Source organism: Malaya genurostris, chromosome 3, assembly GCF_030247185.1.
Source record: "Malaya genurostris strain Urasoe2022 chromosome 3, Malgen_1.1, whole genome shotgun sequence".
Classification (NCBI taxonomy): domain Eukaryota; kingdom Metazoa; phylum Arthropoda; class Insecta; order Diptera; family Culicidae; genus Malaya; species Malaya genurostris.
In genome coordinates, this window is record NC_080572.1 from 236799232 (window position 1) to 236823027 (window position 23796).

Below are 23796 nucleotides of genomic sequence, written 5' to 3' on the forward strand. Positions count from 1 at the left end.
GTTTTAAAGCACCTAGAGGTGCGATAAATCCTTTCTCTTGTTACTCCTATTTTATATACGTTACTAATGCATTTAAAATGAGAATAATTGAGTCTTGAAAGAAAACATAAAAGTTTATTTGGATATAAACTAGCATCACCTTTTCAATTTGTGAACAGTATTGAATAGATCCGATTTCGTCCGTTTCCCACATTGTCGCTCTTTAACAACTGTTTGATAGTTTGAGCCTATATCACCTTGTAATTCCGAAAGTCGGATACGCATAATGTTCACGAGTATCATGTAAAATATAATGCCTTTCATTTACACCTAAGTTTATGAAAATTCACCCATTTATCTCTGAGAAAGTTTGCTTTTTTCCTGTACTTACGGAACCAGAAACTGGGGACCGGTATAACAGTAGGTGATCTGTCTGCAAGATCTAGTAACTAGAGAAATTTATGATCAATTTTCAAGCAAATCGCAGCTCTCTACACGGTCACTTATGATAAGCACCTAATCAAAATGTTTGCACTTATCTTCCTGTAACTCCGTAACCAGAATTTGGATTCAACTAAAATTCTTGAGCATTGTATAGAATCACAAGACCTTTCAAACGAATCTAATCTTATGAAAATCGGTTCAGCCAACTCTGAGAGAAAGTGCGCTCGATTTGTTGAGCACACACATACAGACTTTGCCGACCTCGACGATCGGATTCGAGTGGTATATGACACTTTGAAATCAATGCAAAAATCGGAAACGTACTATTTAGTATGAAAAACGTGTTTAATCCACCTAGCAGTGAGATGATACCTATTTTTATCAATCCGCATGTGTTTTTTGCATGAATATTCTTCGGTGTTTAAGTTTTCATGACATTATTTTAATGACCCTCGTTTTAAGCGACAATTTGAGATTTTAATCACTCATTACTCTGTAATGTCGAAACTGCAAATCGGATCGAATTTGAATCTAGAAGTGTGATAATCGATTAAACATGCCATGATATGTAAGTTCCACTCTAGAGTTTACGGTAATTTAAGGTACTTCCAGAGCCGGTATTCAGGAACCAGCATAACCCAAACCGATTCGTATGGCCATATGACGAATAAATTACAACAGTTTTGAGTTCAACTTTGAAGCTTTTCGGGATTGTCATCTTCTATATCGGTTTGAATTTTAAAAATTCATCATCATGTAATTCGAGAACCGGAAGTCATAATTGGATAAAATAATTAATTTTTGTATATAAGTTTGTTTTAATTAAAATTTTTGTTTTTGAAATTTGATTAGGCTTTTTTTGAGAAAACGATTGAGCTTTGAGAAACGATTTTATACTGGAACCGGAATTCTAAAAGCGGTATGGCCGAAGTCAGATAAATTCACCTGAGTAGCTGTACACTTTACATTTGTTTCAAAACATTTGAAAATCAGTTAAGACATCTTTGAGAGATCATAGCACGAATTAAATTTTTAGGTGCCTTCTGATCGACAACTGAATACCACTAAAACTGAAAAAAGTTAATTTTTTTATCGACTATCCAAATCTGCTAACCCGATAAACCTGATTAAATTATGTGGAATAGACATTTTTATACAATCCCCGAAACCGGAAGTTGGATCTGACTGAAAAGCAAGATGTTTTATAGAACTTTGAAACTTTTCATTTGAATCTTAGATGATTCTAAGATTTCATTTGCATCTTAGATCGGTTCAGCCATCTTCAAGAAAAATGAGTTACACAATTTTGATTTCGTTTCACATATCATCCTGTAGTTCCGAAACCAGAGGTCGGAACCAAACATAATGCAGGAACTTTGTTTGGGAGCATACGACTTTTCGTATGAATCTGAATTTGTAGAAAAGAAATTTTCCGAGAAAATTAATTGAAGTTATTTGTCACACACGTATTTGCTGATCTCGACGAACTGATTCGAATGGTATATGGATGTTATGTTGTTCCAGCATTTATTGCTGTAAGTAGTTTAAAACAAAATAATTTAAAAAAATTCTGCCATCATCTGGTTTATATATGTCATATTCGAACGATTATGTTGCCAAAAACGAGCCGTGCCAAAATCGGTCCGAGGCTAAATGTCATGAAAAAGAATGCTGTACACAATCCTTTTGGTTCTTAGAAACAATTGTATGTAACAGTATAAAAAATCGTGTTTTCCGTTGCTCCCAAGCATTTCTTTGTCATACAGCGCTCAAAACTCCTACTGCTGGAATAGGGGGAAAAGTCGCTTACAGAAAAATTTCGATATCTCCGTTAAAAATGGACGGATTTTAACAATCTATGGCTTGTTGGGTAGGTATTACCGTGCGGAATCTAAGTCTGAAAACATATTCTGTTTTCAAGGTCAATTGTGACAGATACTGTCAAAAAACTGAAAATTTTGACATAAAACTTTGTATAACTCAAAAAGTAAACATCCGATCTCAAAACCATTCAATAGCGTTTTGGGTGACGGGGAGACCTTTCATTTGCGACTAGTTTGATGAAAATCGGTCCAGCCATCTCTGAGATCTCGACCTCTTAGTTGACAACACACATACGGACACACACACATACACACACACACACACACACACACAGACATTTGCTCAGTTCGTCGAGCTGAATCGATTGGTATATGTCATTCGGCCCTCCGGGCCTCGGAAAAATTTTCGAAAGTTTGAGCGAATTCTATACCTATTTTTTATATATATAAAAATAGGTAAAACACTCTTAAATATTTTTAAATACAAACACCGGATAAAAATATTTGGTGTAAAAAACAGACTCAGATCGTATATATAATGCAAAAATTGTTGTAAAACATCTTCATTTCTAGAACCGAACAAAAAAATTGTATGCAAAACGTGGTGTATAACTTCAGGTTAGCTGGTGAGACGTAAATTTACATGATTTTCTCTTAGTGCGTCCCTTACAAAGATTTACAAAAAGACCTTTTCCGAAATGGAATAGATGAAATGGATTCCGGTTAACATATATTCTGTTTAGTCTTTACAAAACATGTTTTTTGGAGGACGGGTCTTACATTTGAGATATTTTCACCCTTTGTATTGTCGAATCACGGTCTTTAATATCCACTTGTCATTAAATTATATGTGTTTTTCTGGTTAACCTGGTGAAAAGGAATTTCAAAAGCCGGTATAATTAAGAAACCAGCACAAAATAACTTCGTTTATCTGTCGATTCCAGAGCTCTGACAAAACATTCGAAACTACTGCAGTGTACCGAAAATGGGCGACATAGAATAGCATTATAATTTCGTTTAAGTGCGATGAACAAGACCTCATTGTGTGGTTATATACTAAATGCAGTAGAAAAATTTAATATAGTAATTATGTTTTTACTACATATTTGAGAATCTCATGAATCTACTTGGAATGCATGCACAAAAGTTAATTAATCTTGTTTATTATTTGCATATTTTAGCATTACATTTATTGATGAATAAAAATGAGAGCCTTTGACGTCGATAAACGTTTTTTAATACCCAAGATCAACTCAAATAAATAAAAAGTGATAGTAACCAAACGTTGAATTTCCATAGAAAAACCAAAACCATCCCGTTCAAATTCCACGAAGGATTAGAAAGTTGTTTGTCGAAGTAAATTTAATATCTGTATCATCTCATTCACATTTAACATTTGCAAAGTATTTATTTTATGCTCGAGAAATGATTGATTTTGATTTTAGATTATTAATAGTAAACGTAGATCAGATTTTGCAATTCGATTATTCATTACCACGAAAAGCGAAACGTCGAACAAAAAGAAATAAAAACATCTAGAAGGAAGGAAAGAGACAAAAAATTAAACAGTTCGAAGCAGCTATGAAAGCGTTCTCATATCTGGGTGACGAAGTCATTTAGTAGGGCTTATAATATAATGGCTGTATTTCCACTCACTAATAATCGGATGCCATGGCCTTGCGTTGAAGCTACCGCCTTCCACTTCAATAGCGCAGGTTCGAAACTGTTTCATCTTTAACAAACATGTTAAATATAATTCATAACTAATTTTTTAGCCTTCAAGTATGCAATTAAGCTCTTCCCCTCAATTATTTTTTATGGCAAATTTCATACGCCTAAATGTCGGCTATAAATACATTAAGCTTGTGATTCTATTTTTAGATCAGCACGACTAAATCGTAGTAATCAAAATTGGGTTCAAATAGACATCAAGAAAGAAATTGGGTATAAACTAATCTTCTTGTGGTATTGTTTTGGTATCTTAAATAGCTCAACTTGTTATGAATCTGGTATAAATGGTGTAAGTTTTTGGTATTCAGTTTTGATATTTTAGCTCTTAATTCAACCTAACCAATACCAAATAAAACTATTTAGCTATTCCGAAAAGAATGACATAATATGGTCTTCGTTTGATATTCTCTTCTGATCGGGATGACAAAGCTTAAAAAGACCCTTGAATGAAAAAAAAAAATCGTCTTATTGTTCCCTTAACCATTTGATTCTGTGTTTAATACTATTATTTACGGCTTCCTCAGTCAACATTATTTTAACGCAGGCATCATTTTGAACTTTTCATCGAACAAGCCGTATCGTAAGTATCGAACGTGACACGAAGGCGAACTGTTTGTTATTTTATTGTAAACTTTAATTTTATATTCCGGAAGGTGAACTTGGTTTCAAAAATCAATTTTGGATTTTTTTATGAAAACTCTCAAGCTCGAATCTGAATCAAGTACGGAATCGATTGAAAATCACAAGCTTGACCTTTTCGAACTCGAAGAAAATTAGTTAGTCTCCGATGCGATATCTCTTGAGCCAGTATTTCATATTCATCAGCAATCAACCAAAGAAACGTAATTCTTGGTCCCACGCTAGTAGACAAAATTCTGTTACAGCTTCAAATGAAAATTTCACCCCCCCCTCCCTTCTCTGACCCATCTCTAACAACGTGTTCGTCACTACTCGGGATATGCAAAGTTTCGTACAGCAATTTAAATTCGGTACCGGTTCACTGGACCGGCGACATTTCCGAGTGCTCGGTCGGACAAAGTTTGTTGAACCGTTTAGCGTTCGGAGATTGTCCTTCGTTATTGGGTGGTAAAGTTACTACGACAAAGCAGAAACTGATTCCGGGTTTTCCGGGTGGTGCCCGAGGCTATAATCCGGACTTTGGACCATACTTCCTTACTCCGGAGTTGGGGTAGGGAGCTGAATGCGACGTGCGGAGGTTCACTTCGATAACAACCCGGCAAGGCAAAGTTACTGAATTTGATTATACTTTTGTTCTTGTAGTGTTTGGGGGGAGTGGGGGTCTGACAATTCATGCAACGGTTTGATGAAGCGGAATTGATTCGGTTCAGGATTTGGTATATGTACATACATTTTCCAGTTGGACTGTGGCCGAATGTGGGTCACAGAGTCAAGACTCCAGATGGATAATTGCACATCAACTGAAGTTAGGCAAGAAGTCACAGTTTGCGCCAAATTGACTGTTTAATTTAATCCAGAATTTTCTTCGAATCTAAAATCTTTTTCGCATAAATTGTGTTTGCAGGAAAACTGCCGGATTACGTCAGCCATTTTCCGTGGTTTTGAATTTATTCCATCAAAGTCCGTGGTCAACCCGGCGTGACAAAACTATTTTAATATTCATAGACGATCTTCTTATGTAGCAAACGAAGCGAGATAAAGGCGCCAAAGTCTTCTTCGAACAGCCAAAGTATGCCCGTGCCGGATAGTTGAAAAGCGTGAAAATTCCTCGTCGACAGCGCAGCCAACATCCAAGACCGAACCCCGATGCATTTCGGTACCGGTGACTATAAATAAACCCTGAGACATTATGTTGTAACCCGGTGTTGCAGCGGTTAGTGCAAGTTTTTTCGGGTTTAGTTTAGTGTTCGGTTGGAAGATGTTCTGAATTTGCACCGCGTACCTTCTCGGTTTTGAGTAGGAAGAACGCTCTACATGGGATTGAGGATAGTTTATGCTGGATGCGAGTAAAGGTGTTGCTCGGGCATGAATACGAGAAACACGAAAACTTATTAAATATTAACTCGGTTGTGGTACGAACGGAACATCAATCGATGTTGACATTTAGGACGGAAGAATAAATTTGAATAAAAAGTCGAAGTGATGATGATAAATTATGATGATGCTCTTTCAAAGTAGTTCTAGATGGATGATACCGATGATGTCAAGAGAAGATGGGTATATCACCAACAGTTCGATAATTTTACCGAAAGATCTAGGTCAACTGATTCTAATTCAGATAAACAATACTAGTGATATTGTTTTGATTAAATTTTATAAGGAGTTGAAACTCACTAAATGGCTTGAAAAATGAGTATAGCCTATTGTGTGATTTTTTGTCAGGACACAAAAAATGTAAAATCCATGTAAAACGTTGGTCACCTACGACAATCTACAGACCACATGTCAATACTGTCAGCACGCTGTTCACTACGGTAAGTCCAGCGAGAAACTGGATATGAAGACATCTACACATTCTCGGACAATCGAACTACTTCTGTACTGGCCCAAGCAGTTTTAGTACTTCTAACAACAGTTACAACAATCTTCTAAGTCACAAAAATCAAACGACCCCCTTCCGTCCTTCTTGTATTAGCAGTATAGCAATGAGTGTTTCCTTCCTCGATTAAAAAACTGTTTGAAAAACTGCTAGAAAAAAATGCACGATGAAAGATTAAAATCGATTTGAAAAACTGCTCGAAAACCCAGCTCGAAGAACGATTAACAATCGAATTAAAAAACTGCTCATGGAACGATTAAAGATCGATTGAAAACTGCTCGAGAAACGATTAAACGTCGATTTTAAAAAAATGTCAAGGAACGGTTGAACATCCAGTATAAACTGATCTAAAAATGCTCGAAGACCTGTTCGAGAAACTGGTAAAAATCGATTAAAAACTGCTCGGAAAACGACTTACATTCGATTAAAAACTACTCGAGGAATATGTCAAGATTGATTAGAAGATTCCTGGAGAAACTGTTAAAACCAATAAAAAAACTACCCGAAAAATTACTCGAAATACTTTTAGAAAAATTTGCTCGAAGAACGGTTTAAGCCTATTTAAAAAACTATACGAGAAACTTTCAGAAATCGATTAAAAAACTGTTTGAAATAGCTGCTCGAGGAACGGTTAGAAACAATAATGAAAAACAAAAAATGCAAAATATTTGTACGGTCGTACTAATCATCTTTCATAATGAAAAACTATTCGGAATTTCGGAATACTGCTCGAAAAAAATGCTCTGAACACTGCTCAAGGGACAGCTAAAATTCAATTGAAAACTACTCGAAATACTAGTATAGAAACCGTTCGAGAAACGGTTAAAACCGATTAAAAACCTGCTTGAGGAACGGTTATGAATCGATTTAAAACTACTCGAGGAACGGTCCAAAATCGAGTAAAATAAATAACTCGAAAAAATGTTCGAAGAGTTCCTCGAAAAAATTATTCGAGAAAACGATTAAAAGTCTACATTAAAAACTGTTCTGAAAATGCTTGAAAAATTGCTCGAGAAATGTTTAAAAATCAATTAGAAACTGCTAGAAGAAAATATTATCCGAGGAACGGTTGAAAATCAACTGACAAACTATTCGAAAAACTACTAGAAACACTGCTCGAGAAATAATTAAAAATCGAATAAAACTGCTCGAGAAACGGTCTAATATAGATTAGAAACTGTCCGAAAAAACTGCTCAGGTAACGGTTAAAAATCGGTTTGAATAACTATTCGAGGAACGGTTTAAAATCGATAAAAACTGCTCAAAATACTGCAAGAAAAAACTGCTTGAAAAACTGAATTAATTCGAATCTTCTCGAAAAACTGCTTGAGGAACGGTTAAAAATCGATTTAAGGAAGCTTCGAACTTAAGGTGCGAGAGTTTTACCGTAATAAAAACTAGTAACAAACTGCTCTAGGATAGGTTGAAAATCAATTTTCAAAACTGCTCGAAATTCTGCTGAAAATCGACTTAAGAAATCTACTCGTGGAGCGTTTTAAAATGGATTAAAAAAACTATTTGAAATGACTACTCTCAGATCGATAAAAAATCGATTCAAAAACTAATTAAAATAACTGCTCGATGGACGGTAGATATCGATTGAAAAAACTGCTCAAGGATCGGTCAAAAATCTACTCGAAAAGCTTCTTGAGGCACGGTTAAAAATCGTTTAAGCAAACGAATTGGAAAAACTACGTGAGGATCGGTTAAAACAAATTAAAAAACTGTTCGAGAAACTGCATAAAAAACTGTTCCAAAAACTACTTGAGAAATCGAATAAAATATACTACTCAAAAAACAGTTCGATCAAACTGCTAAAAATACTACTTAAAGGAAAATTAAAAATTTGATTAACAAAACTACTCGAAATGACTGCTCGGAAAACTGCTTTAAAAACTGTTCCAAAAATTTCTCGAAAAATCAATTAAAAAATACTGTTCAAAAATATACTGCTCGAAAAACTGATGGAAAACACTGCTCAAGGAATGGTTTAAAACAGATTTAAATAAATTACTTGAAAAACTGCATTCGATCAAACTGCTAGAAAAAAATATTACTCAAAGAACGGTTAAATATCGATTAACAATACTACTCGAAGTAGCTGCTCGACAAATTGCTTTAAAAACTGTTCCAAAAATTTCACGAAAAATCAATTAAAATATACTACTCGAAAAACTGATGGAAAACCCTGCTCGAGGAATGATTGAAGGCAGATTTTAAAAAACTGCTCGAAACTGCATATACCACTGTTCGAAAAACTGCTCGATAAATCGATAAAAAATGCTGATAGAAATGCTCTATGTGTTTTTACTGCTCGAGGAATGGTTAAAAATCGAGTAGAAGAACTATTCGAAATTATTGCTTGAGGAATGGTTGAAATAGACTACAAAAAACTGTTCCAAACACGAAAAAACTACTCGAAACAGTTCTAGAGAAAACTGCTCGAAGAACGGAAAACGATAAAAAATCGAATAAAAACTGCTATAAATAGCTGTTCAAATAACGGTTACAAAAATAATTTCAAAATATTGCACGAAAAACTCCTCGCAGAAAACGGTGAGAATCGATTAAAAAACTGTTCGAGAAACGTTTAAAAAACAAATACAAACTGCTCCAAAACCTATTGAAAACTGCTAAGAGAACGATTCGAATCGACTTCAAAAACTGCTAAGAAAATCGATTTAAGGTAAATCTTGAGGAGCGATCGATTTAGAGAAATGCTCGAGTAATGGTTACAAATCTATTAAGAATCTGCTCGATAATCCACTAGAAAAAAACTGCAAGAGGAATGGTTACAAATCGATTTAAAAAAACTGCTCTGGAATTAAAAAACAATAAAAAACTGCCGGAAAAAATATGTTTAAAAACTACTCTAAGAACGGTTAAAAATCGATTTGAAAAATTGCTCGAGGAAGGATTGAAAATCGATTTAGAAAGTGTTCGAAAAATCATTCCAAATCCTGCAAGAAAAAACTTCTAGAAGAACGGATGAAAACCGATTAAAAACTGTTGTAGGAGCGCTAAAAAACCGAATAAAAAACTTCTTGAGTAGTATCGAGAAACAATTAAAAACTACTCGAAAAAATTGCGCAATAAACTACGCAACAAACTGCTGGAAAAACTGCTAGAAAAAACTGCGAAAAAACGAACGAACGGAACGATTAAAAAATCGACTCTCGAGGAAAATTGTTATGAGAAATTGCTCGAGGAACGGTTCAAAATCGAATCAAAAAATTACTCGAAAAACTGCTCGAAAACACCACTTTCCGAAGAAACTTCTCAGCATTCAAAAATAATTTTGCAAGAGGAACGTTTAAAAATCAATTACAGAAACTGCTTGCGGAACGAATAAAAATCGTCTGAAAAACTGCCTGAAAAACAGAAAATTGAATAAAAAAACTTAAACATTGCTCGAAAAACTGCTAGAAAAAACTGCTCGAGGAATAGTCAAAATCGATTAAAAAATTGTTAAAAACCGATTTAACGAAATTCGAGAGGAACAGTTTAAAAGCGATTTAAAAATTGATCGAGAAATAATTCACTATCGATTAAAAATTACTCGAAAACCTGCTCGAAGAATTTCTCGAAAAAACTGCTCATGGAATGGTTAACAATCGATGTAAAAAACTGCTTGAAAAAATTACTCAGGAAATGTTTAAAAATTGATTTAAAAAAATGCTCGAGTCACGGTTAAAAATCGACTAAAAATGAGTCACGGTTAAAAATCGACTAAAAAAAATAAATGCTTAAAAAATCTACTCGAAAATCTGCTCGAAAAACTGCTAGAAAAATCTGATCAAGGAACGGTTTAGAACCTACATAAAACTGCTAGAAAAATGATTATAGATATAGATTAAGGAACTGCTTGAAAAAATGTTCAAGAAACGTTTAAAAATCGATTGAAAAAACTGCTCTAGCAATGGTTCAAATTGATTTAAAAAATGCCCGGAAAACTTCTCGAAAATCTGCTGGATAAAACTGCTCGACAAACGGTTTAAGATCTATAAAAACTGCTCGAAAAATGAAAAGGATCATTACCAAATTTAATTGTAAGGCCGGATACTTTTAGTTCAAGGTGCGTGTGCCGTGCCAAGTAAATTAAAAAAAAACAGTGAATTGGGTTCAAATTATTAGATTATCACAGCAAACAAAGAAGTGTTAGTAATTTTTTTCCGATGAATGACAGCGAAGTGAAAACCACATTTAAACGATTTAAAAACCAATAAAAATAATAATAACACACAGGACGAACTGATCGTCAGCGATCTGAAAATAAAAATCCTTGCCGAACAAGACAAATTTTGAAATACTCGTACTTGGTTTCTGTAAGTTACGAAAATGAAGCGATTGAATTTTCGTTAGGAAATATACCTGATTCAATTCTATCAAATCGGAATCGTATCAGTAGCTCACGTTTTCTTTTGCAACGAAGGTGTTTTTCTTATCCAAAATGGCTATGGTCCAGCAACAACTGAAACGTGATACACTACAAAACCTAAGAAAACAATAGCATTCGAACTCACGACAAGATATCTCTACGTTGGAACGTTCTACTTCATTACAGTGAACGTGGATGCTATGCAGGCTCCTTCACTCACCACCCAGTTCTGCTCGTTTCAATGGAACTTGCTCAATTTCAATAGTCAATGAAAACAGCATGCAAAAACCTCCTTGTCATTATTTCGCTCGGTCCTCGTGTCTGCCCGCCCATCGTGTCTGCCACTCAAAGAAGAAGACGAAATAGACAAAAAAAAACGATGTCGATCCGATAGCTAGCTGAAGGAGCATCTAACTTCGTCTGTGCCTTGATGTATCGCTTTTTCCTGAAGAACAAGGAACATCGTCGCTCGGATCTGCATATATTTTCTTGCTTCCTTCGTCTTTTCCGCCATCGGTTTTTATTCTCCTAGACCAGAGGTTGATGGGAGCTTATGGTAACGATAAAAAAAAACCTGAGATCCAAAGGAGGTGCTAAATCTGACATTAAACGAGTCTCTGGCAGCTGCCAGGTGAATCAAGTCTGTTTGGGACTTGGTCTTTGGAAAGTTTCCAATCATCAGTCCCTGCGAAGAGTATAATAATATCGAGAGAATACAAAGGAACGAACGGTGGTCCGATTGAAGCTATTTGCCATTGGTGTCGGATTGAATCAAGATGTGCTAGGTTTACTGCTGTTAGGCTTCACAGGATCTATTTACGTTTTTTGTTATCGCGGAAAAAAATCTGAGTAAAAAAGCCATAGTCAAATTGTTATTTGAAATTCGTAAGTCGCGCATGTCGTTCAAACGTCCTACATTTTCAACTGCTCAATTTCCAACACCGTCCACCGTTGTCGAATGTTCTAACTGAATTTCCAGACAAAAATTTCAAAATAGATAAAACGCTGGTTAAAAGTTTGACTGTCACCCATTCAAATGGATTTATTCATTCATATTTGAAAGCACCATCATACTAGAACCTGAATGACAAAAACGCATTCTACATATTATGGCCGAGCTCCAATAATCTCCGCATGGTCTGAGTGGGCGATTTCGAAGACAGTCGTGACGTGAAAGTCGGTATGCTCACACCCGCACCTCCCTTTTACCGGTGCAATGCCCAGCTCCGCCGGTGGTCACTCGATCGAAGACAGACACGGCCGCCACGAATATGCTTGTTCCGTTTTTTTTGTTATTGTTGCTGTTGTTCTGATATGTCATATTCAACGGAAAGGTGCAGGCAACAGGGTCAAAAGCGGGGACATCACATTTTGACCATCTCGCCGCCACCGCCTACACATTCGTTTGGGTTGATTCGGAATGGGCTTTACAACCGCCATAACCACCGAAAAAGGGGAGCAATCTGCTTTTTTGTGTTTATCCGCGTTCGGACATGATCTCCCGAAATAGTCTCATTTGGGGGCCGAAGATAAGACACTACCTTTGACACGCTATCCAGTTGTATCCTGTTTGTTGACGTCCGGGTGGGAGTGGCCCGTGATGAATCGGTCTGCCGAAGTTAAATCCGAACAATAGGATTATGATTATAAATTCGTTCTTCTTCGCCTTTCGCTCGGTGATTTGGGTTCAAGCTGTCAGCAAAACAGAAACAATGTTTTTACACTACGGATGTGTTTATCCAATCTGTGTCGGATAAATACGTAAGTGGATCAATTGGAATGAGACATGTCGGTCCGAATCTTCACTCTGACGTTGGAGCAATGTGTGATGGATTACGATAAACATGAACATTTTAGGAAGCCGGAAAATATTGAGGTTTTAATTATATTCACTATCATCTTACGTCACATTATAGGCTTATGTATGAATCGCTAGCGGCGAGTCGCATTTAGAGAAAAAAAGGTGAGTGGGTAATGTCACCGACATAACTGAAGGACGTAAATACGAATAAAACTGGCATGTTTCAATATCACTTCCGAATATGGATAATAGATAGTGTGAAAGTTGCGACTTTTACTACCTCGCATCGAGAATCGTAACGGTTCAACTATACTAAAGTGCGATGCATGGACAAAAAACATTAAAAAAATCGATTTAAAGATATGCTCGAGTAACTGCTCAAAATCAATTGAAAAATTGTTCGAAAACCTTCAAAAAACAATCTGCCAGAGAAACGGTTACAAATTGATTTGAAAAAAAAAACTACTTAGGTAACATTTAAAAATCGATAAAAAACAGCTCGAAAAGCTACTCGAGGAACGGTTAAAAATCTATTAAAAACCTATTCGAAAAACTATCCGGAATCCTGCTGGAAAGAATGGCTACAGGAATGATAAAAAGTCGATTTAAAAACAGTTAAAATCGCTTTTAAACACTGCTCGAGGAACGGCTCAAAACCGACTAAAAATAAAACTCAAAACAACTGCTCGAAGAGCTTCTTGAAAACACTGCTTGTGAAATGGTTGAAAACTTATTCTGAAAACAAACTGCTCGAGGAATGGTTAAATATCGATCAAAAAACTGCTCAGGAAACGTTCAAATATCGATCAACAAAACTGCTTGAAGAACGATTGAAAATCGATTAAAAAGCTGATCGAAAAACTAATCGAAATCATACTAGAAAAAGCTGCTTAAAGAACGGATAAGAATCGATTGAAAACTGCTCGATGATTATTCAAAAATCGAATGAAAAACTACTTGAAATACAATTGAAACAATTATGAAATTCTCGAAAAAACTGCGTTAAAACCGGCTAGAAAAAAACTTCCTAAATTGGAATGATTAAATATCGATTTAAGGAAACTCTCAACAAAAATTGTTATAAGAAATTGTACGAACAATGGTTCAAAATGAATTAAAACAAACAATAAATCGAAAAACTGATCGAAAAAACTGCCCGAAAAGCTGCTCGATGGAGCCAATAAAATTTAATGCTCAAAAAACTACTTTAAAAACTGCAAAAGGAACAGTTAAAATCGATTTCAGAAACTGTTTGAGGAACAAATAAAAATCACTTTTAGAAACTGCTCGAGAAACGGAAAATAGAATACAAATATACTCAAATAATTGCTTGAAGAACGGTTGAAAATCGATAAAGAATTGCTCAAAAAACTGCTCGAGAAATAGTTAAAATAGATTAACAAAAGTTAACGGTTAAAAATCGATTTAGGAAAACTCGAGAGGAACGGTTAAAAATCTATTAAAAAACTATTCGAAAAACTATCCGGAATCCTGCAGGAATAAACGGCTAGAGGAATGATAAAAAGTCGATTTAAAAACAGTTAAAATCGCTTAAAACATTGCTCGAGGAACGGCTCCAAACCGACTAAAAATAAAACTCAAAAAACTGCTCGAAGAACTTGTGAAATGGTTGAAAATTTATTTTGAAAACAAACTGCTCGAGGAATGGTTAAATATCGATAAAAAAACTGTCCAGGGAACGTTTAAAAATCGATCAACAAAACTTGAGGAGCGATTAAAAAACTGCTCGAAAAACTAATCGAAATCATGCTAGAAAAAGCTGCTTAAAGAACGGATAAGAATCGATTGAAAACTGCTCGATGAGCATTCAAAAATTGAATGAAGAACTACTTGAAATACAATTAAAACAATTATAAAATTTTCGAAATGACTGCGCTACAACCTGTAATGGTTAACAATCGATTTAAGGAAACTCTCAAGAAAAATTGTTATAAGAAATTGTACAAACAATGGTTCAAAAATGAATTCAAAAAACAATAAATCGAAGAACTGATCGAAAAAACTGCCCGAAAAGCTGCTCGATGGAGCGATAAAAACAAAAAAAAACTGCTCGAAAAACTACTTTAAAACCTGCAAAAGGAACAGTTAAAAATCAGAAACTGCTCGAGGAACAAATAAAAATCGCTTTTAGAAACTGCTCGAGAAACGGAAAATAGAATAAAAAAATACTCAAATAATTGCTTGAATAACGGTTCAAAATCGATGAAAATTTGATCAAAAAACTGCTTAAAAACTGCTAGAAAAAAACTACCCGAGAAATAGTTAAAATAGATTAACAAAAGGTCGAGAAACGGTTAAAAATCGATTTAGGGAAACTCGAGAGGAACGGTTTAAAATCGATTTAAAAAATGTTCGAGGAACGGCTCAAAATCGATTAGAAATTACTTTAAAAAACTGCTCGAAGAACTTCTTGAAAACGCTGCTTGTGGAACGGTTAAAAATTGATTTTGAAAAAAAAACTACTCGAGGAACGGTTAAACATCGATCAAAAAAACTGCTTGAACGACGATTGAAAATCGACTAAAAAACTGTTGCTAGGAAAAGCTGCTTGAAGAAAACAGATAAAAATCGATCAAAATCTACTCGGGGAGCACTCAAAAAACGAATGAAAAACTACTTGAAATACAATTAAAACAATTAAAAACTGCTCGAAAAAACTTCGCTAGAACCTGCTAGAAAATAAAACTGCCTAAACTGGAATGCCTAAACTGATTAAAAATCAATTTAAGGAAACTCTCGGGGAAAATTGTTTTAAGAAATTGCTCGAGCAACGGTTTAAAATCGAATAAAAAAATGACTCGAAAAACTGATTGAAAAAACCGCTTGAAATGCTTCTTGATGGACTTTTCAAACAAACTCAACGCTACAAAATCGATTAGAAAAAAATTTCTCGTAGTAACTGTCCGAAAACGGTTGAAAATTGATTAAAAAACTGCAGTGAACGTTTGAAAATCGATTGGAAAACCTGCTCGAGGGTCTATTAAAAATAAAAAAAAAACTGCTGGAAAAACTACTCTAAATCCTGCAAGGAGGAACGGTTAAAAATCGATTTCAGAAACATCTTGCGGAACGAATACAATCCGACGTTAGACGACAAACAGCTCGAGTAACTGTTCAAAATCAATTAAAAATCTGTTCGAAAAATTACAAAAAAAAAAACTTTTAGAGGAATGGCTATAAATCGATTTGAAAAACTGCTTGAAAAACGGCTCAGAGAATATTTAAAAATCGATGAAAAAAACTGCCCGAAAAACTACTCGAGGAACGATTAAAAATCGATTAGAAAACTAAACTCTCAGCTAAAACTCTAAAAACTACTCGAAATCCTGCTGGAGGAATGTTAAAAAATCGATTTAAAAACTGAAAGAAACAGTAAAATCCGTTAAATCCGTTTGAATATTTTAATCCGTTTGAATATTTTCTCAAAAACACTGCTTGTTGAACTGTTTAAATTGATTTGGAAAAAATACTGCTCGAGGAACGGTTAAACATCGATAAAAAAAACTGCTCAGAGAACATGTAAATATCAACTAACAAAACTGCTTGAGCGACGATTGAAAATCGATTAAAAAACTGTTCGAAAAACAAATCGCAATCCTGCTAGAAAAAAACTGCTTGAAGAAAACATAAAAATCAATTAAAAACTGTTCGAGGAGTGCTCAAAAATCGATTGAAAAACTACTTAAAATACAATTGAAACAATTATAAACTTCTCGAAAAAACTGCGCTAAAAAACTGCTTAAACTGGAACCGGATTTGAGGAAACTCTCGAAGAAAATTGTTACAAGAAATTGGTCGAACAAATCCACTTGAAGTGTTTCTAGAAGAACTTTTCGAACAAACTACTCACCGTTCAAGAATCGATTCGAAAAAACAACTTCTCGAAATAACTGCCCGAGGAACGGTTAAAAATCTATTAAAACTGACCGAAAACCTGGTCGGGGAGCGATAAAAAATTAAAAAACTGCTCGAAAAACTACTTCAAATCCTGCAGGAGGAGGATGGATTAAAAATCGATTTCAGAAACTGTTTGAGGAACGAAAAAAGTCGATTTTAGAAACTGCTTGAGGAACGGAAAATCGAATAAAATCTCGAATACTCGAAGAACTGCTTGAAGAACAATGGAAAATCGATAAAAAATTGCTCGAAAAACGGCTTAAAAATCAAACTGCTCAAGAAACGGTTATAAATAGATTAAAAACTGCTCGAGAAACGATTAAAAATCGATTTAAGGAAATTCGAAAAGAAGGGTTTAAAATCAGTTTAAAAAACTACTCGAGGTAAGACTCAAAATCGACTAAAAAAATTACTGAAAAAACTGCTCAAATAACATTTCGAAAACACTGTTTGTGGAACGGTTTAAAATTGATTTTCAAAACAATACTGCTCGAGGGTCGATTAAACATCGATAAAAAACTGCTCAGGGAGTGTGTAAATATCAACTAACAAAACTCGACGATTATACATGATACATGATACATGATATACAATTAAACCAGTTTAAAACTGCTCGAAAAAACTGCTTAAGCTGGATCGGCTAAAAATCGATTTAAGGAAACTCTCGAGGAAAATTGTTATAAGAAATTGCTCGAGCAACGGTTCAAAATCGATTCAAAAATACATGACACGGAAAACTGATTGAAAAAATTGCTTAAAAACACCGCTTGAAGTGCTTCTCGATGTACTTTTCTAACAAACTACTCACCGTTTAAGAATCGATTTGAAAAAATCTTCTCAAAATAGCTGCCCGAGGAACGGCAAAAAATCGATTAAAAAACTGCTCAGTAAACAATAAAAACTTGCCCGAAAAACTGCTCGATGTAGCCATTAAAAATTAAGAAAACTGCTTGGAAAACTTCTTTATAACCTGCAAGAGGAACAGTTAAAAGTGGACTTCAGAAACTACTCGAGGAACAAATGAAAATTGATTTCAGAAACTGCTCGAGGAACTGAAAATCTCGAGGAGAGAATCGATTGAAAACTGCTCGAAAAATTACTTTAAATCCTACAAGGAACGGTTAACAATCGATTTAAGAAACTGCTTGAGGAACGAATAAAATCGATTAAAGAACTACTCGAGGAACGGAAAATCTAACAAAAAAATACTCGAAAAACTGCTCGAGGAACGTTAAAAATCGATTAAAGCTTGTTTGGAAAACTGCTAAAAACTGTTTGAGAAATAGTTAAAATCGATTGAAAACTGCTCGAGGAACGGTTAAAAATCGATTTAAGGACACTCGAGAGGAACGGTTTAAAATCAATTTAAAAAAACTGCTCGAGAAACGGTTCAAAATCGACTAAAAAATTTCTCAAAAAGCTGCTCGAAGAACTTGATAAAGAACTTCTTGAAAAGACTGTTTGTGAAACGGCTGAAAATTGATTTTGAAAATAAACTGATCGAGGAACGGTTGAATACCGATAAAAAAAAACTGCTCCGGGAATGTTGTAAAATCGATTAACAAAACTGTTTGAGGAACGATTGAAAGTCGATTGAAAAACTTTTTGAAAAAATAATTAAAATCATGCTATAAAAAACTGCTTGAAGAACCGATAAGAATCGATTGAAAACTGCTCGAGGAGCGCTCATAAATCGAATGAAAAACTACTTGAAATAAAAATAAAACAATTAAAAACTACTTGAACAAAACTGCGCAAAATGATTTGAAATATTCGTGTTGTTGTCATTGTTATTTTTTTCAGTACTCATTAATTTTTCTACATTGACTATTTGTGCCTTCTGTACTTTATACTATTTATTGTGTTTTGCATTTTTTATTGTTTATGTTGGTTTAACTGTTCATGCCTTTGTTATTAATCTTGAATTCTTTTTTTTTTGCAAATTGGGTAAATATCAGTTTTCGGCCATATTTATCATTTGTACGTAGTGCACAAAACTAAAACTCAGTAATATGTGAAGTTTGAGTTGATTTTCAAATACTACGTTCTTCGAAAACCTTGAGATTTTTTAAAAATTATTGTAATTTTTTATTTTGTGATCAAAATCATAATAACTATTTCTGTTATTTTTCACTAAGTTACTCTATGCATAGCAGTTACTGTTTTATTTCTTTCTTCTTTTTTTGTTTTTATTTTGTCACATTTATTATTTTACTATTTCTGCGTTATTAACTATTTTGATATCTTCTCCATAAGTCATAGTTGAACAAAACAATATATCGAAAGTATTTTTGTATTCTCGGGATTTCGATACTAAATTTCCTTTTGCGATTATTTGTTAGGCTTCGTGTTCCATATATTTTCTTCCGATGTTTACGCAATTTCTATCGTTCGTTATTTTTCATTTTTGGTCTGTTTCGATGTTTGGATGAATGTTTGACTGTATATTTTCGTGTTAGTTGAAATTTGTTCGAGTGATTTTCTAACATTTATTAAAGGGTGATATTTTTGCTGGTATCTTTTTGGCAACACTTTTTTTTACAGATCACGCATGAATCGTGTTTTGTGTCATTGTCAAAGATGTTCAGTTCGGTCTATACATTAATTATGAATCGACTTACCAACGAACAACGCTTGCGAATGGGCTAAATTGGTAAAGTTGGAGGGAGATCCACTTTTTTATCGAAAAATTGTGTTCAGCGACGAAGCACATTTTTGGTGGAATGGATACGTCAACAAGCAAAATTGACGCATCTGGTAAAGACCAAGAGCTACCAATGCATTCCAAAAATTCATTCATCATCATCGGCCCGTACTTCGTTAAAGGTGATGATGGACGGAACGTTACTGTGAATGGCAAGCGTTACCGTGTGATGATTGACGATTTTTTTGTCCAAAAAGGAAGAATTGTACATACCTGACATGGGGTTTCAACAAGACGGTGCCACATCCCACACGGCACGCGAAACAATTACCAAATTGAGAGCCTCATGTCTACAAGGGTAAACCAGCAACGATTGACGCATTGGAAGCCAATATTGAAACATTTATTCGTGAAATACCGGACGATATGTTGCAGAGAGTTTGCCAAAATTGAACCTTGCGCATGGGCCATCTAAAAGGGGGCAATACTTTCATGAAACTTTCTTCAAACATTAGATCGATCGTTCTATCGATTCCAATAAAGATAAATTTTCTCAATTTTTTGTTTATTTTTTAAATCAAATTATATACCTCTTCAAAAATCATCCTTTACTATTACCTAAATTAATGCAGTTTTGGTCATAATAAATAAATTTAACATTATTGATATTTCTGATGTTATAGAAATGCGTGGCATCCGTTCACTTAAAATTAAAAAATGTAGTTTATTTGTGTTGAAACATTTGAACACTACCGCTTCAGAAAATTAAAGATGGACATTTTTTGGCATACTTACAGATATTTTACGACCCCGACCAATTGTGTTGAATTATCGCAAGATATTCAGCCTTCCGAACATCGGTTGAATAGTGAGAATCTAAAATTAGGAAAATTATTTGAACATCCTCTATTCTAAATTCAGTGCAAGTTAAAAATTAGGTCCCCGACAAAATTTGCAGCCAAACAACGGAAGCAGCACCGCCAAATCTAATCGCAGACCTAAATATTCGAACTCCATCCGTCCGACCTCATTTGACCCACCGAATATTTACCACCAATTCACCGCAGACCAGCGAGATACCAACACATGATGATCGGAGTGTGAAAATCACGCCACTCGCCGGAGAAAAACTCCACACCACCATCGAAACAGTTACATCGGTGGTAAGCGTAATCGGTTTGTCTTAAATCGCCCCGCTAATGCGCCAATGTTGTGTAAACCGACCGATCCGAAGTCTTCCTGCTGCTGCTGCTTCTGCTGCTGTTATTCACGTTTTCCCCACTTTTTCGGTCCAACATCGCATCCAAGCCAGGGCACGAGATTTTGTCTGTTATTTAGATGCAGTTCAATTTTTCGCTTTCGGGGTCAACTATTTGAGGTTAGACGAACAGCCGAGGGATGCGGATATCCATTCATCCGTTGGCAGTTATGCAGCGTGTTCGCGAGCAAAACCCTGAATTGCTAACGGCGATGACGAAACCGTCTGCGCCAAATATTTACTAAACTACAAGAATCCGGTGGGTGGACAGGCGGGATCTTGTCTATCAACGGGCAAACGATTGCTCCACTCGAACTCGGAGAATGGTAATTTGTTTTCCCAAAACCTTTACCGATTTCGACAGCGTTTTGTGAACGCAGGAATTTACGAGCTACGATTGGAGGAAGAATCGCAAGATTGGGCATTCATTCCTTGCAGTTGGTCAATGGATCGATGGTAACTAACGTATGTGCAAGTAGATTTTCTAGTTTTTCTTAGAATTTTAACTATACCTAATATTAGCTTCTTTTCCATAGTTAATTTTAATTAATAATTTACTGATCTTATTTCAACTTGCCAGGCAAAATTTCAAATGTCATATTCCTAAAGTGCTCAATAAAGTAAAATTTTCAAAACAAGGAAAAAGAATATTGAGCTTTCGTCGTTTCAAATTTTAGTATCATATCATACAGAACCGAAATATCGATAAATAGAAAAACAATTTCTGAGACCTTTTGTCTGTCACCGACCGTGCAAAGTTCAACCATGTACGGAGTTCTGCACAATTGGATTGCTTTCTGAGATGTGTTTTTTTTACATTCGGAGTACTTCAATTGGCAGCACGATTTCTTCCGATAGAAAATAGTTGCGTATTGGATCCCCGTTTAAGCGGGATTTTTCGCCGAATATTTATTTCTGTTATTTCGTTGGTCTGTTTTTTTTTTGTTGGATACTGATGGTAAGAATATGTTTCGTTATTCGTTCTTCAATGTTTCTCCTCTTTACTCTGTCCTTCCGTACTGTTTGGTTTGTTATTTATTTTGTATCGTCTATTTCTCGTTTCAATTTGTTTATTTTCATGTTTCATTTTATTTACATTAAACTTTGTTTATTAAAGTTTACAGTTTAGATATTTTTAAACACTCATCATTTAAGCCAGATGTCGTATGTTCAAGCTCCGACCTGGAAGGATTGTCGATGGTAATAGGATCGTGGCACCAGCCTTGCAATAGCTCTGTACACTAATAATTGGCCTGCGAAAATTGTGGTTCCATTTCACAACAGGAATGTAATATCAAAATGTTACGACGATATTTTCCTCTTAATACAATTGTACGTTTTGAATACCAGTTATTGATTTTTTCATATGAATTTTTTGTTTCAAAATGATTTTATTGTTTTTTTTCTAATTTCTAGTAAAGTTTTGAAGATCTCAGCTTTGTTGTTTGTAGTTATTGCTTAAATTTTTTGCTTACCGCATTTTATATTCGTCGCTTGCGGTTTCCTACATGTGGTTTACCGAAATCTGAATTTCTATTTTTAAGTTTCACTTACTTTTATCACTTTTCCATACTCTTTTAATCATTTTGCTGGTACTGCAGAGATTGTTGCTCATATTTTCACTGATTTAGGTTGAAATGAAAGATGGTCTAATCTAATAAAATAATTTAAATATTATCTGGAATTGATCCTGATTCCACAGTTATGAGCTGCTGGGTAGAGATGGTCGGGTCTAGGGTATTTAAACCCGAACCCAGATCCGAATCAGAACTTGACGAGTTATGATTTAGAGCGAGACTTTTTCTCGATTTTTTTTCGAATTTAGGAATTAACTAAATTTTTGGGCTCTGGTCGGAGAAAGTCAAAAAATCTATTAGACTTTTTGCATTGGTAGCTTGCAATATCAGAGCAGTTGGGTGATATATTCTTTTTCCACGAGAAAGGAGGCGCAAGTATTTCAAAAGTAAGGGAAAAACTCATTCAATTCAATAATTATTTACAGTTAAATTTTTCTTTACTTGAACATTTTTAATTTCGCGTGGAAGGTCGCAACAGAAATCGTCCTCGGAGAAACACTCCCAGTCATTCAAATTCAGCTCAACGAAATCGATACTGTTTCCCAACCAGGGACGTTTCTCTTGAACCCATGCCCAAAAAGATGAAAATGTTGAAACCGACATAACTTACGTTTCTATCCATTTTAATCTTGTTTTCACACAGGAGCAAAGTAAAGTTCTTCCTAAATATCTGCTGGATTGGTATGTCAGAGGTCATGTTTTCTATACATCGACTTTGTTGCTTCCCCATGGTCAGAACAACCGTCAGCATTGTTGTCTCTTTGTACTTTTTCAACCCACCCTGGTCGATTTTATAACAAATGTAGGTGCGGTGGAGTACGATAATTTTTTGGAATACGATAATTTTTTTACAAAAATGCGTAGAAAGACAAAAACCATCAAAATACGAAGTTCTTCGGGGTTTGATGTCGTATTCCAAATGTCAAAAAACTCTCAGATCAATAAGTAAAATCGTCGTATTCGATCAATTATACAATCACGCAAAAATATGTAGATATTTTTTAATCGACTGTCAAAAGATCGTGTCCTATCTTTGAGGCTATTACACTTTATCGATCGTTTGAAATGTGGTTTTGATACGATAATAATAAATGATACTTTCATTCGACGACGAAATCACCCGAGTCGAAATTCGTTTTGCAAATTAAACTACTCAGGAATGTGATGAAACAACCTAATTGAACAGAACATCCGCACATGTTTAAACTTTGCACATCCGACACGTGATTCAGTTTTCGATGTAACCCCTCCGGCATTATCCCGCAAAAGAACACTCCATCGGCAATCACCAATGAGCGATTTCATTTGAATTCGATGGTCGTTTTTTTTTTTATTTTGGCTCGTTGTAACTTACCGTTTGGGGAGTTTATTGCACTGTGGATCAAGATGATGAAAAATTAACAAGAATCAGAATATTTTGGGTTTAACAATATCTTAAAAGAGCAATATTTGAAACTTACTCGTCGAACCTGTTTAAAAATACTCTCATCTAGCTAGTTGACGTGCTCTGATTGACTGAACGCGTCAGTCAATTCAATCCAATTTCTTCAAAATACTTTTTAGAAATATCAAATGATTCCTCGTTTGAGTTGAACGTTTTCAAGTTCAATGCAAACCGAACAGGTGGCTGAGTAGAGAATATGGACAGAACGTATATTTATAGATTCTGTTTTGTGCGATAATTCGGATGACATCATTATGGCATGCTGTGATTGGCTCTTGAAA

The 23796-nt window shown here is 34.9% G+C and overlaps 1 protein-coding gene across 8 annotated transcripts in view; it reads right to left on the minus strand.

Moving 5' to 3' along the window:
- LOC131434652 (uncharacterized) overlaps positions 1–23796 on the minus strand; it is a 554689-nt gene that overhangs the window by 245345 nt on the left and 285548 nt on the right. For 2 of the 8 annotated variants that reach the window (XM_058601597.1, XM_058601600.1), the window contains one exon: positions 20032–20112. The exons of the other annotated variants lie outside the window; for them this stretch is intronic. The gene's annotated coding sequence lies outside the window, so the exon portion shown is untranslated. The remainder of the gene's footprint in view (positions 1–20031; positions 20113–23796) is intronic. 8 annotated transcript variants of the gene reach the window in all.